Here is a 6,159-nt window from a genome sequence, read left to right as displayed (position 1 = left end):
ACTTAAACTAGAAAAACACCTAAAATGCTTGAATTCGAACCTAAAATCTTAAAAATCTAGCTACTTAAGCCTCCAAAATCTGTCAAAATAACTCTATATAATAAAGCTATCAATAGGTAAGAATGTTGCAGATGTTTATAATCTGTTGGAAGAGATGGCCTTAAATAATTACTAATGACTTTAAAAAGGTTTGGTTCGAGAAAAGTTGTTGGGTTGTATACGGTTGATGCGCTTAGTGCCTTAATTGCACGAGTGGCTGCATTATCTAAGACGTTTGACACACTGGGAGTTCATGATGTTCAAAATTAATTTGTAGGCTGTGAGATGTGTGGAGATGGCCATTCAAGTGATCAATGTCCTTTTAATTCTAAATCAGTCCAGTTTGATAGGAACTTCAATAAGTAGCAAAATAATCCATTCTCCAATACATATAATTTTGGTTGGAGAAACCACCCCAACTTTTCATGGAACAACAATGCAGGGTCTTCAAATCCAAAACCCAATATGCTTCATGGATTTCAACAACAAGCTAGACCACTAATTCCTGAAAAGAAATCCCAAGTGGAAGAACTTTTTTTGCAATATATATCAAAGAATGATGCTATAATTCAAAGCTATGGAGCTTCCTTGAGAAATCTTGAGACTTAAATGGGATAGCTTGCAAATTCCATCAACAGCAAACCCCAAGGTGCTTGGCCAATTGACACACAATCAATCCCAAAGGTAAGGAACAATACAAAGCAATCACTTTATAGAGTGGAAAAGAAATTGAAAGGGTGAATGAAAAAGAAATTGAATTTGTGAATGAACATGTTGATGAAGAGGAAAGAATGTGTGACAAAGCAATTGAAGTTGAATAGAAAGATGATAACAGAGCTGAAAATCAAGGAACTTCTTAAGTCATCCATCCTTCACCAGCTTTTTCCCAGAGGCTTCAAAAGCAAAAACTTAAAAAGAAAATTTTAGAAATTCATTAATGTCTTCAAGAAATTACACATAAACATTCCTTTTGCTGAAGTTTTGAAACAAATGCCCAACTATGTCAAGTTTTTTAAGGACCTTCTCTCCAAAATGAGAAAATTAGGTGAGTTTGAAACTGTTTCCCTTACAAAAGAATGTAGTGCAATTCTCCAAAATAAACTACTACCAAAACTCAAAGATCCAGGTAATTTCATAATCCCTTGCACTGTTGGTAATTTATTTTTTACAAAAGCTTTAAGTGATTTAGGTGCAAGTATCAATTTAATGCCTTGGTCAATTTTTGAGAAACTTAGTTAGAGGGAATGTAAACCAACTTCTGTTACTTTGTAACTAGCTAATTGCCTTTATGTCTATCCAAGGGGAATTATTGAGAATGTTCTTCTTAAGGTAGATAAATTTATTTTTCTAATTGATTTTATTATTTTTGACATGGAAGAAGATAGGCAAATTCCAATCATCCTTGGGAGGCCATTCTTGGCAAATGTTAGAGCCTTGATTGTTGTTGAAAAAGGTGAGCTCACTTTGAGAGTTCAAGACTAATAGGTAACATTTAATATTTTCAAAGCTGTAAAATTGCTTATGACATCTAAAGACTGCTTTTCTGTGAGTGTGGTAAGTAATTTTACAAAAGATATCTTTTTAAAAGAATATCCCAATGATCCTCTTGAAACATGTTTAGTTGTTAAATCTATCAAGGATGATGATGAATTTATTGAATATTCAAATTTGTTAATGCTTATTCCAACCTTAGAACTAATCATCAATTTGAGTTTTTAGATGTTTCAACTTCTTTAATGCCTGCTTCTAAGCCTTCCATTAAAGAACCCCTTACTTTGGAACTCGAACCTTTGCCCTCATACTTGAGGTATGCTTTTCTTGAAAAATCTTCGACTCTTCCAATTATTATTTCTATTTCTTTTACTAACATGCAAGAGGAGAAGTTATTGAGGACACTTAAAGAATTCAAGAAAGCAATAGGGTGGATCATAGCTGATATTAAGGGAATTAGCCTTTCTATTTGCATCAACAAAATTCTCCTTGAAGAAAATCACAAAGCCACAATTAAATAGCAAAAAAAATTGAATCCCATCACGAAAGAAGTGGTCAAGAAAGAAATCATCAAGTGGCTGGATGATGGGATAATTTATCCTATTTTGATAGTTTATGGGTAAGTTTAGTCTAATGTGTTCCTAAGAAAAAGGGGATAACTGTTGTCACCAATGACAATAATGTGCTCATTCCAACAAGAACTGTGATTGGATGGAGAGTTTGCATGGATTATTACAAGCTCAACAAAGCTACAAGGAAAGATCACGTCCCTCTCCCATTCATTGATCAAATGTTAGATCGATTGGTTGGTAAGGAATATTATTATTTTCTAGATGGTTATTCTAGTTATAACCAAATTGCTATTGCTCCAAAAGATTAAGAAAAGACTACTTTTACTAGTCCTTATGGCACGTTTGCTTTAAAAAAATGCCATTTAGATTATATAATGCACTTGACATCTTTCAAAGATGCATGATGGCCATTTCACAGACATGGTAGAGCAATGTTTAATGGTATTTATGGATAACTTTTTTGTCTTGGGAAATAATTTTGATGATTGTTTTCTAAATCTTGCTAAGGTACTCAAGAGATAAGAAGAAACAAATTTTGGTGCTTAATTGAGAGAATGTCACTTCATGGTTCAAGAAGGTATTGTTCTTGGGCATAAGATCTTTATTAGCGACATTGAGGTAGATAACGCAAAGATTGAAACAATTGAAAAGATCCCGCCTCCAATAAATGTCAAATGTATTAGAAGTTTTCTTGGTCATGCTGGTTTTTATCGTAGATTTATCAAAGACTTTTCAAAAAATTTTAAACCTCTTTGCAATTTATTGAAAAAATATGTGCCATTTAACTTTGATAATGACGTCTTGTTGCTTTTGATGAATGGAAGAAAAGATTAATTTCTACACCTATCATAATTAGTCTCGATTGGACTTTCCCCTTTGAATTAATGTGTGACGTAAATGATTATGCGGTGGGAGCTGTTTTGGGACAAAGAAAGGATAAAATCTTTCATTCCATCTATTATGCTAACAAGACATTGAATAAGGCCCAAAAGAATTATACCACAATAGAAAAGGTGCTTTTGGCTATAGTTTTCGACTTTTACAAATTTCGCTTCCATCCAGTTGGGACAAAAGCATTAATGTACATTGATCAATCAACTATCAAATATTTGATTGCCAAGAAGGATGCTAAGCCAAGATTAATAAGGTAGATTCTTTTGCTATAACAATTTGATCTCGAGATTCTAGATAGAAAGTGAACAAAAAATCAAGTGGCAGACCACTTCTCAAGATTAAAGAATAAAGCTAAAAGTGAAGATTCAACCTTAATCAAGGAGACTTTTTTTGATGAACAAATCCTTAAAGTTGGTAAGAAATTACTGCCTGGTATGCTAATTTTGTGAATTATCTGATAAGCAATGTTATTCTCTTAGATTTAAATTTCTATCAAAAAAAAAATTTTTGCATGATGTTAAATTTTATTTTTGGGATGAGCTTTACTTGTTTCAGTAATGTAAAGATCAAATTTTTAGAAAATGTGTTTCAGAGGAAGAAATTCAAAGCATGCTTCACCATTGCTATTCTTCAGATTATGGAGGTTATTTTGAAGGAACAAAATTTACTACTAAAGTCTTCCAATCAGATTTGTGTTGGCCTACATTATTTAAAGATGCTCACAATTTTATTTTGTATTGTGATAGGTGCCAGAGAGTGGGTAATATCTTTAAGAGACATGAGATGCTTCTCAACAACATCCTTGAGATAGAAATTTTTAATGTATGGGGTATTAATGTCATGAGTCTGTTCATATTTTCATATAACAATAAATACCTCTTACTTATTGTGGATTATGTCTCTAAGTGGGTTGAAGCGACAACCTTTCTTCACAATGACTCCAAGGTAATGATGAATTTCATCAAGAAGAATATTTTCACATATTTTGGCACTCTAAGGGTAGCTATTAGTGATGAGGAGAGTCACTTTTGCAACAAATATTTTGATGAACGTTTTAAAAAATATGGAGTTAAATACAAGGTTGCAACTGCTTACCATCTTCAAACTAATGGCTAAGTAGAAGTGTCCAATAGAGAAATTAAGAGGATTTTGGAGAACATAGTGTGTCCCACAAGAAAAGATTGAGCAAAAATATTCGATGATGCAATGTGGGCATATTGGACTACTTACAAGACCTAAATTGGCATGTCTTTATACAAGTTAGTCTTTGGAAAAGCTTGACACCTACTGGTGGAACTTAAGCACAAGGCTTATGGGGTCGTGAAGAAGTTAAATTTTGATTTACAAAAGGCGGGTGAGCAAAGGTTGGTGCAATTAAAGAAACTTGATGAATTTCGCCTTCAAGCTTATGATATGCCAAACTCTATAAGGAGAAAACAAAGTAATGGCATGATAAGAAGATAGTGGAACGAAGCTTTGAACCAGGTCAAGTGGTGTTGTTTTATAATTCTTGTTTGAAATTATTTTTAGGGAAGCTTAAATCAAGGTGGTTTGGTCCTTTCATTGTCAATGAAATATTTCCATATACAGCAATCGAAGTTAAGGGGACAAATGGTTGGAAATTCAAAGTCAATGGATAAAGATTAAAACATTATTGGGGAGGCAAAATTGATCACCAAAAGTCCTTAATACACTTGCTTGACATGGCTTAGAGTCCAAGTTAGTCCAGCCGAAGACTATAAATAAAGCGCTTCTTGGGAGGTAACCCAAGTTCCTTAACTTTACTCATTTCAATCTTTATTTTATTTAATTTTTGAGTTACAATTTATTTTTTTTGATTTATTTTTTGTAATTAATTTATGTTTTTTTTATAGGTGTTTGGTTTCAAAGAAAAAAAAGAAAAAAATCATAACAAATAAAAAATAATATATATATATATATATAATCAGAGTTGCGGCCCTCAAATTGACATTTGTAACCTTGAAGCTCGGATACCATAAACTCAAAATAGAAAGGTTGAGCATAGCAGCCTTTACAAACTTGCATTAATCAGTTGAGAGAGCTATTAAATGATTATTACCTCATTGACTCTGATTATCTTCCATAACACAGAATTGTTTTAATTGATTAAAGAGGTCTTTAACTAATTAGAATGAATTTTATCTTCCATTAAAAGTTCCTTTAACTAATTGAAAAAATTCTCCAATCAATTACACCAAGAGATAAACACAATCATCATGTAATATATCATCAAAAACCTGATCAATTCAGTATAATTTAGACTTCATTAACATCAATCATCCCTAAATCTCTCTTAATTCTATAAAATTGTTCTTCATTCAATGGTTTTGTGAAAATGTCAGGCAATTGATGCAAGGTATGAACAAAATCTACTTCAATATATCCCTTAAGCATATGATCTCTAATGAAATAATGTCTTATTTCTATGTACTTTATCCTAGAATATTGAACAGGATTTTTGGAGATATTAATGGCACTCATATTATCACAATATATAGGAACTTTGTGTATAGCCATTCCAAAATCATTTAGTTGTTGTCTAATCCAAAGTGTCACTCATATTATCACAATATATAGGAACTTTGTGCATAGTCATTCCAAAATCATTTAGTTGTTGTCTAATCCAAAGTATTTGTGTACAACAACTACCTAGTGATATATATTTAGCTTTGGCAAACTAAATTGGAAATATGTTAGGTAAGGCTGTGTTTACATGAAATTAGCTTTGCAACTAAGAGTAGACTTCTGGACTTTCTCCTTTTATATTTTTTAAAGTGAAAGTAGAGTAGTAGACGATAATGTGATATACAAATATAACATGATAACATGATCACGTGGCATTTTTCACCTTTCACCTTAACACCACATCAGTGTCATGTGAGTATAAAAATGACAAATGATATTTTTACTAATAATAGTTAATCAATCACTATTCATAAAGGCCTATTTAGTTCAAATAATGTATAGATGGTTAATTAAACACAGCAAAAGAATCATGACTTTTTTTCGAATTTGCTTGTATAAGTCAAGGATTTTAAAATATTATGCTTTTATAAACTTTAAACTTTCTTGGAAAGTAAGAGCTCTTCATATATCTAACCTTAAGTTGAATTGGAAATACGTTAGGTAAGGTTGCTTTTAC

Source organism: Theobroma umbraticum, unplaced genomic scaffold (assembly GCF_002168275.2).
Source record: "Theobroma umbraticum cultivar Fairchild unplaced genomic scaffold, ASM216827v3 scaffold_12.1, whole genome shotgun sequence".
Lineage (NCBI taxonomy): Eukaryota > Viridiplantae > Streptophyta > Magnoliopsida > Malvales > Malvaceae > Theobroma > Theobroma umbraticum.
This window is presented reverse-complemented; position numbering follows the sequence as displayed.